The sequence below is a fragment of the Fringilla coelebs genome (assembly GCF_963513975.1).
Source record: "Fringilla coelebs genome assembly, chromosome: Z".
NCBI lineage: Eukaryota > Metazoa > Chordata > Aves > Passeriformes > Fringillidae > Fringilla > Fringilla coelebs.
Genome location: NC_140031.1, coordinates 51,029,606 through 51,041,884, shown reverse-complemented (window position 1 = coordinate 51,041,884; position 12,279 = coordinate 51,029,606).

The window sequence follows — 12,279 nt, the reverse complement described above, 5'->3', positions numbered from 1 at the left end:
AAAGGACAGGCTTGTCTCCATCCACGTGTCAGGTGACCTGCAGGGAGCGAGGGAAAAGTGGTGGCTTCTCCATGGCCATTTTCTTCCCAAATAACCTGGGTCAGGTTATTTGGCAAGAAAAGAGCAGAGCCAAGCAAAAGCCAGGTGATGCCAGCCCCAGGATGAACCTTTACTTACGAGTCAGCTGGGTCACGTAGTAGACAGAATAAGCCGCAGAAAAGACCGTGCAAACCGCGGCACAGACTTGCCCGATCATTTTGGCAGTGCTGTGCGGGTTTGCACGCTGAATGCCACCCAAGGGAGATGGAAGACTCCTCTCGGGTGCAGACCGTCTGCTGAGAGCTCGTTGATCGCAAGGATCCTGCTGCAGGGAGCGAGCGGAAGAGCTGCTCTGCACAAGCAGGCCTTGCGCGCCCCGGGACAACGCTGCGCTGACAGCACTGTGACGTGGCGCCGCTCCCTTGACCTCACAATAGCAGCTGCCCTGGCTTTGTTGTGCCCAGCAAGCCCACCCTCTCTAGAGCTGAGGCAAAAGGAGGGCCTGGCAAATTCTCCTCAGTCATAAAGCAGCAGCAAATGACCTCACAGTCCATAAGGCAGTGCTCAAGGCATCCCAGGGGAGCCCAGAACAATGAGCCAGCCCTCCTAGCGTCCAAGAAATCCAAGCAAACATGACTTTTGGTCCCAAAAGCTTGGACTAAAAGCAAGTGTGCTTCTTCTAGGTGGCATCTTACTTGGTATTGAAACGCCTCACTTCTTCCATGCCATTTAGGGGGCAAAAGAAGCCAAGAGAATAAATGGCCAGGAGCATTGTAGGCTGCAGCTGCTTCTCGAGCACGTGGGTGCATGCTGACCTTTGCTCTGACTGGGTTTGGAGGCCGACGTCCCGTTGTGGCAGCTGGCTTAGCTCTTGACGCAAAGCTCCTCTCGTCCTGCTGGCCGTTTCTCAGGCAACTGAAAGTCTCAGCGCGTCCGGAAGAGCTGTGCGCTGCGTCTTGGCTTGCCACACTTGTGTTGTGTCGGAGCTCTGGCAGCGGCCTGCGGCCCACTGCCCTGCAATGGCCTGCAGATGTCGAGCCCGAAGAAGGCCCCTTTGGAACAGGCCAAAGCTGCAGTGGGAGGGATGTTGGCCCCAGCTCCATGCTCCCTGTAAGATTCCTTGCAGAGATTTGGGCAGCCACATCCCAGTACAAATGAGATGCAGTCATTCCCTTCTCTGTCAAAATCTTGAGGCAGACCCAGGAGGCATCTTGAAAGTGGAACCAAGTACTGGGTGGGAGGGGGCAAAAAGTGCACGCAGCTCCTCTGCAAATCAACTCTGTTCACCCGTGGAATCATGATGCATGGCTTAGCTCCCTATCCTTGTGCTTTCCTTGCTTGTGACTCAGCACAGACATGTCCTCCGATAACAGACAGCACAGCGCCTTGAAAGGAGCTTTAGCCTGGGCTCTTCCCACTTGGCATGCTGAGGGTGGCATTTGAAAATCAAGGCAATTGCTGAAGGGCCCAGAATTCCCTTGAAATTCTCTTGCTGAAACACTGCAGTTGTTAGCCAGAAGAGTTGCCTCCATGTGAAAGCATCTCATTTTCCCCATTTGCAAGTCAGCTGCCATTAGCCAGCCAGCTGGAGGGCTTAGAGAAGGAAGCATGACAGCTAAGCTTGGAAAGCCGGGCGTTGGCTCTCAGAGCCCCTTGAGCAGAGCGCTTTGCTGCTCCAAAGGTTGAAGAGAGGGCACTGTTAGGAAGATGTGCCATTTCAGCCCTCCTTTGCTTTTCAATCCCAAGGGATTGGCAGCAAGGGGGGACAAGCAGGGCCTGGCCCCTCCTCCTGCCCTGTTGGCAGCTGCAGCTGGCGCTGAGAGACACCGGGGCATACGGGAATAACATCGCTGCCAGGCAGGTGGGGCGCTCTGGGAAGGGGAGAGCCTTGGGCCACTGGCAGGCAGCGCAAAGCCATGAACGGGACGGCCTGTCAGGAGCAAACGTCTTCCAAGGTGCCGGGCGGCTTAGGCACAGCGTGACACGGGAGGGAACATTCCAGGCCTCTGCAGCCTTTTGAGTTTGTATTGCCAGTCCTGCTGAAACCAAGGGCTGCAACAGAGAACCTTCTGCTTTCTTCACCATCTTCACCATCCTCATCATTTTGTCCTCCAGCTGGCCAGTTCAGGCTGACAGGGTGCAGCACATCTGCTGAATGCCAGCTTCTTCTTTGCTAGCTTCTCTCTTCTTATGATTCATTTCTCCTTCAAGGGGAATTCTGATCTTCCCTACATCAACAATACTCTTCTCTTATCTAAGCAATGCATCATGAAGGAAGCTTTCTATGCTCTACAGTCCTAACTAAATGAAGCCTTGCCCAGAAAACCTCAAAACATTGCATGTGCTATCTATGGCACAGCTCCTCTTCAAAATCAGGCGATGGCCAAAGCTCTAGCCAATGATGATGCGTCCCCTTTTCCCCTCTTTGTGCTGGTGTTCACAGGGGTCCCAGGATGAGGGAAAAGAGAGAATCTTGACTCCAAGTTTCAGAAGGTTGATTTATTCTTCCATGACACATATGCTATAAAAATGATATATGAGAAGAATACTAAAAGAAGGAAAGAAAGCATTTCATCTGAAAGGCTTGCAAGAAAAGGGAAAGAATATAATGATAATAAAATCATGTCACTGACTGGACAACTGGACTGTGATTGGCCATTAATTAGAAACAGCCACACGAGACCAATCAAAGATGCACCTGTTGCATTCCACAGCAGCAGATCATTCTTGTTTACATTTTCGTTCTTGAGGCTTCTCAGGAGAAAAATCCTGGCAGAGGGATGTTTCAGAAAAGATCATGGCGCCGCCTGCTCTCAGCTGGCAGGGCACAAGGGCCTCTTGAGCCGCAGGCATCTCCTCTGCGCTCTACTTGCACTTGCTTTCCCCAGTTCAGGCAAGCAAAGCCGCTTGGCTCAGGATGTTCTTTGGGCTTCTGAAAGGCTCTGGCCACTTAGCTACAGCATGGCAAGGAAGGGAGTCTTACAAGGCTCTGCATATTTTAGAGTTTTATTGTCACTCCAGCTGAAACAAAGTATCCCCTGGCTACTTCTGCCTCTTCAGCATTCTGTCCTGCAGGTGGCCTGCTCAGACTGACAGCTTGGGGCGCCTGCAGGCTCCAGTTCTGCTGCAGCCCAGCTCTTCCTCTCACAGCTGACTTCCCATTGTGACAATTTGTTCATTTCTACCTAAAAGATACCTCAGAGTTTCCCTCAATTAACAATCGACTGCTCTAAGCTAAACAACCCTCTAGTATCTAAGCTACCTACGTACTATAGTCCTTAAAAGTTGCTCCCTACATGTCCTAAAGATTGGAAAATATTCTCTTTTGGAGAAAAACACAACCGAGCTTTCGATTGAACCTGAAACCTAAGCTAACCTAAGCTAACCTAAACTAATCTAACCGAACCTTACCTTACCTATCCTAACACCTAAAGTGACCCATTTAGAAAACCTACTCCTATTTCCTATCTACAGCCCAGCTCCTCCTCCAACTCAGGGGATGGCTGAAACTCCGGCCGCAGATGACACATGCCCTTCTCCCTCCTCTCAGCTGGCGGGGCACGAGGCGCAGGCATCTCCTCCTCAGGCGCAGGCGTCTCCTCTCCAGTCTTCCTGCACTCCCTTGGCTGAGATGATGAGAGCAGCCAGGCTGGAGGCAGAATCGCCTGCGGTCACAAAGGGATGCTGCCCAGAGGAAAAAGGAAACAAAGAAAGGAAGCCTTACTTTCCAGGAAGACCTGCTGACGGGCTCAAGCAGGACTCCTTGGCTACCAGAAAGACACACCAAGAGCACCGAGGAATAGCAGCGTGTCCGCCTGCGCCTTCCTGTCCTGGCAGCCGTCTGAGCCACGTGGCCCACACTCCTCCTCACGCCTTCCTGCAGGCGTCCTCAGCTGACAGGCCTTTTTGCCCCTTTGCTTTTTCTTACCTGCAGGAGTTCCTGGGCAGACCAGCGCCTGTCCTCGTCAGCCTGCAGGCAGCAGCGGAGGAAGTCGCGTAGGAGAGCCGAGTGGTGCCTTGGGTTCTGCAGTTTTGGGGGCCCGTTCCTTTCTATCAGTTCAAAAACCTACAGCACATGGATGCAAGAGGACACTCGACCTGCTCCTTTGCTAGCCACATCATCAGCTCTCTGTGCACAGAGCCCCCTTTCGAAGCTGCACCTTACCCTGAGACGGGTCTCCCGCTCGTAAGGAGCTTCCCCTTCCACCATTTCCAGCCCCATGATGCCCAGGGACCAGATGTCTACTTTGGGGCCATAGGCTTCTCCTCTCACCACCTCCGGTGCCATCCAGCTGGGAGTGCCCACGCTGGAGCTGCGCCTGCCGCGCTCAGGGCTGAGCTGGGCACAGAGGCCAAAGTCAGCTGAGGAGAAAAACAAAGCCTGTCAAAGCCAGCTACCACTGGCAAAGCAGCCAAAAGCCCGCTCACAGCCCGGCCAGGCCATGCTGAGTCAAGCTGGAAAAGCAGCTGAGCTCTCCTGCCATGTGCCTGGAGCCAGCGAAAGAAGCGATTGGCCACTTCAACAACACCCTGAGCATTCACACACCGGCCAAGCGGCGCTCCTGGCCAAGTGGCACTCACCAAAAGGCAGCCCCACAGCCAGGCTGCAAATTGCCGCACCTGCGCAGGGATACCCACCCAACTTGACAGATCCATCGGTGCCCACAAGAACATTGCAGCTTTTGATGTCTCTGTGGATGACTTGGCGGCAATGAAGGAAATCAAGTCCTTGCAGGCACTGAGAGAGAAAAAGGAGGGAGGCAAAGTTAACACGCAGCATGTCATTTCATCCTGCCAGAAAGGAAAGAGCCCAACAGGATTGACAGCTTTCCCAGGGAGTTGGGAGCCAGGGCACAGCATCATGCTGCTGTCACAAAGAAGAGCTTGCTGCTTCAACACTCTTGGAAGTTTTTGCTAGATTTCTAAGACAAGGCATCTGGGCTTGCAAAAGTTCCACCGGCCATCGGTACAAAGCGCGTCACCATTGCCTGGGAGGTGGCACGGCAACGATTGTTGGCGAAGCCCAGTGGCAGTAGAGGAGGAAGCGGCGCCTTAGACCTGTGCCAGAATCCGTTGCCACTTGGGCTGCGATGTTATCCTTGGAAGCTGAGGACAGCTCTTTCCCTTAGCTTGAAATTCTGCCACCGCCATGCTGCCTTCCAGTGGTAAGGAATGTAGGACAGACAGGCTGCAGGCAAGCATTGCGAGGCAAAGCTGCCAAGAGGAAACAAGTGAAAGCAAGCCAATGAGGCAGCACCAGCACCACAGGTCAGACAGCATAAAAGAGTGCAAGAGCAGAGCCTAAGGAGTGCAGGGACGGCGGCAGGCAGTTCCCTTCCCATGCTCTTTCTTCTCGTCTGTGTCTAGGTGGAAGCAGCAGCAAAAGAAGGCTGAGAGCCAGAAATCGCTGCTCTCCTTATCCTCCAGCTGACAAGCAGCATCCTGGCAGGCCTGGCCAAGCACAAGCGGGATCCCTCACCTCCCGACAGACAGCGCCTATCTGTCCTTCCGCCAGGTACACCGCACAGAGCACATCAAACAAGGTGCCGCCGTCCACAAACTCCATTGCCAGCCAGAGCTGCGCATCCACCAGGTAGCTGGAAGAAGAAAAGCACGGCGTGGAAAGAGAGCAATGGGCACAGCTCAGTCACCCGAGGGCCTGAGCACGACTTTTGCCACTGCTCTCCAAGCTACGTGTGCCGCAAGAGACTATTGAACAGCAGGTCAACCTCCTGCCACCCTCTGGACACGAGCGGAGAAATGGGAAAGAGCTCCGTTCTCTGCCACTGACCAAAGGGCATTGTCTCTTCTGGCTTGCACTAGCTAAAGCTGCATTGACGTGACCGTACGCCAACCTGTCTAAGTAGGTGACAATATTGGGATTCCTGTTGTCCCTCATGGCCAGGATTTCATTGGCAGCCAGCTCCTCGGACATCCCCTCCTCAACGGACATGATCTTGATGGCCACCTGAAAGGACACGGGCGACGGTTGACTTGAGAAGACGCGCCCTGCTCGAGATCACAAGGAGCACGCAGCCAGTGCTTGAGCAATCAGGCAGCCAGCTGTGCCAAAGTGCCTTGTTCCTAGACAGCAGAGCTTAGCAGGAGCACCAAAGCCCATGCCAAATGCATTCTGCACCCTGAGCTTAGACTGTACTTGAGAGGAACAGCCTCTGTGGCAGACATGGAGCGGCCAGCCAAAGCTCCAGGCAGGGCTGACAGCAGCGGGGAAAGCGCTGCAGAGCTGCAAAATGCCATGGTGCTGTTGGCACTTTACCTGTTGTCCGCTGCTGGTGTCAAGGGCTTTATAAACAGCTCCGAAGCCCCTAGAAAGAAAACAGCAGCAGAAAAAGGCCATTTATCCTTGGCACTGAAAGCAAGCCTAGGTAGGAGATCTCCCCAGGCTGCCTGCATGCCTTCAAAAGGGCCCGGCTGCGGCGTCTCTTTTTTGGCCAACAGCACATCAGCCCGTGAGCCCTCTGCCATGCGGGCCAGGCTGTCCCAGGGAGCACTAGGGTCCGGCATGAAGACCAAGGCCTGCTGGAAATCTCCAAGGCAGGTGCCCACTTAGGTCACTTCCAAACCCAAAGGGAACTCTCTCTTTGTGAGGGTGTGCATGCATGTGTGTGTCAAGAAAGTGAGAACAATTAGAGTCAGAACACTGTCTTTGAGAATCTGACATTTCTTGGATGCCGAGGTGCTCTTTCAGGCCATAAAGTTGCCGGGGCAGGGCGTTTTCCAGCTCCTGCTCCTCAGCGCTGCAAGCTAGACATTGCCAGCATCAACTTGTCTTTGAGGAGCCCTTTGCATTGCACTGACTGAGCAGCGCTGGCAGGCGACAGGAGGTCAAGCCAGAGTCTGACCGTGATTGGAGCTTGCCTGACTTCACGCTTGATTTTGCATGAGCCAAAGACCCTGCCCACACTTTTGGGAAATGACCTGACGTCACACTTACCCTCGTCCGAGTTCTTCAAACGCCGTGTATCTGCTCATTGGCTGGCCCACACTCACAATGCTCCCTGAAAGACAAAAGCAGGCCTGCTCACTTGCACGCACAGACGCCGCTGCCTAGACCATCCCAAAGGCAGCCCCACCGCCAGCAGCTGTGGGCCCTTTTGGCTCCCTTGGCTTCCAAGTGCTGAGAGCAGCAAATGGGAGGGCCATCTTCTGCACCTTTCATCGGGTGGCCTTTGCAAGGAAGACTTCATTGCTTTCAAGCACAGCTTGATAAGCCAAAAGGATGAGCCCTTAAGAAGGGGGCCCTAAGAGGTAAGCAAGGGCCTTTGCAGCCTCTGCAGTCACACCCCCCCATCACTGGCAAGGCTACCTAGAAGCAAAAATTGTCTGAGCCGCGGGAGGAGTAAGAAGGAGAGCCAAAAAGCAGCTGGGGCCAGAGAGCTGCCTGGGGCCTACGCACTTGCTAGGTGCCAGCCTTCTGCTCAAGCAGAAACAATCTCTGCTTTTCTCTTTGGCACAGAAGGCAGCCCAGGCAGAGCCAAGGCAGGCCCAGCCGCCCTCACAGGCAGCAGGAACTCCCTGAGCGCTGCTACACTGCTTCAAAGCACAGCAACAGGTTCTGCAGGGGGCCCTGAGGACCTCTGGCACCGGGGGGAACTTCTGGCGCAGCCTACACCCAGACACGCACGCAAGGCACTGCTCTGGCACACAGGAAATACAGCGGACGTACTCAGTGTCTTCAGGCCCTGCTCCTCTCTGCTCTCGGCCTGCGGGGCTGCGCTGCTGGATGAAGTGCCAGCAGCGGGGGGCCAGCTGGCTGCTGCAGGCCATGCTGCTCCGGCGGCACCAGGCTGAATTGCAGAGCGGGTGTTGAGCTGGGACAAGAAAGGATTGCCCGTCAGAAGGGTGGCTGGCACAGATGCCCAGCACAGCGCACGCCACTAGCAAGGCCTTGGGAAGATGCCCTCAGCCACCGCCAGGCCTCTCCAGCTATTGAACCCTTTCCCCTGTCCCCTTCTCAAAGGCAATGGCAAAAGAACAAAGGCTATTTTGATCCAGCCCCTGGTGGCCGCTTCCATGCTCCATTGTTTCAACTTTTCTGCTAGACACTGGCAACAATGGAGCGATGGGCTTGTGCAGATGCACAAAGAGATCAGAGGACAGCCCCACAGCCTCCTTCCTTTCTTCCTCCTGTGTTTTCGCGGGCAATGAAATCGCCCCGGAGGTGGCGTGCAACCGCCTGCTCAGAAGCCCGGAGCATGTCCCTCCTCTGATCTGTTTCACGGATTTCCCCTCTCCATGTCAGCCTTTAGGCAGCGGCCCTTCGGAGCCGCCTTCCAGCCCTGCCCAGACCCACGCGCGCTTTCCCATGCAGAGCTGACCAGGATTCTCCTCCCAAAACTCTGCTCTGACCGCCTGGAAGCCCAGCGCAGCTTACATTGTGCCTGAAGCTAATTAGTCCATGCAGAGGGCAGGTCCCTTCCAGGGGCCACTGCCTGCCAAATACCCCGCCAGGCTGTCAGCTGTCTCTTTGGGCCGCTCTGCCTGCTGACCGCAGGCAGCCTGCACTGCCACCGGCCACAAGGGGCTGACTCCTACCCTGGCAAGAATTGAATGCTGCCTCTTGTCTATTGCCAAGAGACATTCTCGGGCCCTCTCAGCATCCCAGCCAAGTGATGCTTGAAGGTCAAAGTTGAGAAGCCATTGGCCAGGCCTCCCTGGCTTGGCTGAAGCAGCACTACGTCACGGCAGGCACACAGCCCCCAGCACCTTAAGCCGCGAGCAACAAGGCCTGCTCCAAGCAAACCTTGAAGCTTGGCCCGGCAGCCAAGGCAGTGCCAAACTCAGCTGCCACTTACTGGCTCTGCACCTTCAGGCTGTGGAGGAACAGCAGCTGGAGGCTTGGTGTTCCTTTGCTCCTCTTCAGCCTCGTCCTCAATGACAGAGGGAGCCAGAGGAGCCGCTGAGCCTGCTGCTGAGCCCTGCAGACAGACACAAGTGAGAGAGACGCGCAAGAGCCAATCCCTTGGCAGCTGCTTTCTCTTGGCAAGGGAAAGGACCCAGGAGAAGGGCAAATGATACACTTGGATGCAAGTGGCACTCTGAGTCAGGGAAACACCAGGAAGAGGGCTGAATCAGGTGCTAGTCCGTCTTGCTGTGCATTTCAGCTTCCCTGCTGCCTAGAAGCAGCAAGACCCCTGGAGCTGTCCCATTTGCCATTCATCTCTTGAAAGGCTCTTCCTTGGAAAATCAGCAAACAGCTCCCTTTGCTACTGCTGATGCCACCAGGCACTTGGCCTTTCTTTCAGCCTGCCACGCCGGCACTCCACTGCACTCTACTGCCAAAGGCCAAGCTGGCAGAAGTGCTGCACAATTCTCCCACGCCAGCAAGGTCAGAGCTTCCTTTGCCACTCACCAAAGGACAGGCTTGTCTCCATCCACGTGTCAGGTGACCTGCAGGGAGCGAGGGAAAAGTGGTGGCTTCTCCATGGCCATTTTCTTCCCAAATAACCTGGGTCAGGTTATTTGGCAAGAAAAGAGCAGAGCCAAGCAAAAGCCAGGTGATGCCAGCCCCAGGATGAACCTTTACTTACGAGTCAGCTGGGTCACGTAGTAGACAGAATAAGCCGCAGAAAAGACCGTGCAAACCGCGGCACAGACTTGCCCGATCATTTTGGCAGTGCTGTGCGGGTTTGCACGCTGAATGCCACCCAAGGGAGATGGAAGACTCCTCTCGGGTGCAGACTGTCTGCTGAGAGCTCGTTGATCGCAAGGATCCTGCTGCAGGGAGCGAGCGGAAGAGCTGCTCTGCACAAGCAGGCCTTGCGCGCCCCGGGACAACGCTGCGCTGACAGCACTGTGACGTGGCGCCGCTCCCTTGACCTCACAATAGCAGCTGCCCTGGCTTTGTTGTGCCCAGCAAGCCCACCCTCTCTAGAGCTGAGGCAAAAGGAGGGCCTGGCAAATTCTCCTCAGTCATAAAGCAGCAGCAAATGACCTCACAGTCCATAAGGCAGTGCTCAAGGCATCCCAGGGGAGCCCAGAACAATGAGCCAGCCCTCCTAGCGTCCAAGAAATCCAAGCAAACATGACTTTTGGTCCCAAAAGCTTGGACTAAAAGCAAGTGTGCTTCTTCTAGGTGGCATCTTACTTGGTATTGAAACGCCTCACTTCTTCCATGCCATTTAGGGGGCAAAAGAAGCCAAGAGAATAAATGGCCAGGAGCATTGTAGGCTGCAGCTGCTTCTCGAGCACGTGGGTGCATGCTGACCTTTGCTCTGACTGGGTTTGGAGGCCGACGTCCCGTTGTGGCAGCTGGCTTAGCTCTTGACGCAAAGCTCCTCTCGTCCTGCTGGCCGTTTCTCAGGCAACTGAAAGTCTCAGCGCGTCCGGAAGAGCTGTGCGCTGCGTCTTGGCTTGCCACACTTGTGTTGTGTCGGAGCCCTGCAATGGCCTGCAGATGTCGAGCCCGAAGAAGGCCCCTTTGGAACAGGCCAAAGCTGCAGTGGGAGGGATGTTGGCCCCAGCTCCATGCTCCCTGTAAGATTCCTTGCAGAGATTTGGGCAGCCACATCCCAGTACAAATGAGATGCAGTCATTCCCTTCTCTGTCAAAATCTTGAGGCAGACCCAGGAGGCATCTTGAAAGTGGAACCAAGTACTGGGTGGGAGGGGGCAAAAAGTGCACGCAGCTCCTCTGCAAATCAACTCTGTTCACCCGTGGAATCATGATGCATGGCTTAGCTCCCTATCCTTGTGCTTTCCTTGCTTGTGACTCAGCACAGACATGTCCTCCGATAACAGACAGCACAGCGCCTTGAAAGGAGCTTTAGCCTGGGCTCTTCCCACTTGGCATGCTGAGGGTGGCATTTGAAAATCAAGGCAATTGCTGAAGGGCCCAGAATTCCCTTGAAATTCTCTTGCTGAAACACTGCAGTTGTTAGCCAGAAGAGTTGCCTCCATGTGAAAGCATCTCATTTTCCCCATTTGCAAGTCAGCTGCCATTAGCCAGCCAGCTGGAGGGCTTAGAGAAGGAAGCATGACAGCTAAGCTTGGAAAGCCGGGCGTTGGCTCTCAGAGCCCCTTGAGCAGAGCGCTTTGCTGCTCCAAAGGTTGAAGAGAGGGCACTGTTAGGAAGATGTGCCATTTCAGCCCTCCTTTGCTTTTCAATCCCAAGGGATTGGCAGCAAGGGGGGACAAGCAGGGCCTGGCCCCTCCTCCTGCCCTGTTGGCAGCTGCAGCTGGCGCTGAGAGACACCGGGGCATACGGGAATAACATCGCTGCCAGGCAGGTGGGGCGCTCTGGGAAGGGGAGAGCCTTGGGCCACTGGCAGGCAGCGCAAAGCCATGAACGGGACGGCCTGTCAGGAGCAAACGTCTTCCAAGGTGCCGGGCGGCTTAGGCACAGCATGACACGGGAGGGAACATTCCAGGCCTCTGCAGCCTTTTGAGTTTGTATTGCCAGTCCTGCTGAAACCAAGGGCTGCAACAGAGAACCTTCTGCTTTCTTCACCATCTTCACCATCCTCATCATTTTGTCCTCCAGCTGGCCAGTTCAGGCTGACAGGGTGCAGCACATCTGCTGAATGCCAGCTTCTTCTTTGCTAGCTTCTCTCTTCTTATGATTCATTTCTCCTTCAAGGGGAATTCTGATCTTCCCTACATCAACAATACTCTTCTCTTATCTAAGCAATGCATCATGAAGGAAGCTTTCTATGCTCTACAGTCCTAACTAAATGAAGCCTTGCCCAGAAAACCTCAAAACATTGCATGTGCTATCTATGGCACAGCTCCTCTTCAAAATCAGGCGATGGCCAAAGCTCTAGCCAATGATGATGCGTCCCCTTTTCCCCTCTTTGTGCTGGTGTTCACAGGGGTCCCAGGATGAGGGAAAAGAGAGAATCTTGACTCCAAGTTTCAGAAGGTTGATTTATTCTTCCATGACACATATGCTATAAAAATGATATATGAGAAGAATACTAAAAGAAGGAAAGAAAGCATTTCATCTGAAAGGCTTGCAAGAAAAGGGAAAGAATATAATGATAATAAAATCATGTCACTGACTGGACAACTGGACTGTGATTGGCCATTAATTAGAAACAGCCACACGAGACCAATCAAAGATGCACCTGTTGCATTCCACAGCAGCAGATCATTCTTGTTTACATTTTCGTTCTTGAGGCTTCTCAGGAGAAAAATCCTGGCAGAGGGATGTTTCAGAAAAGATCATGGCGCCGCCTGCTCTCAGCTGGCAGGGCACAAGGGCCTCTTGAGCCGCAGGCAT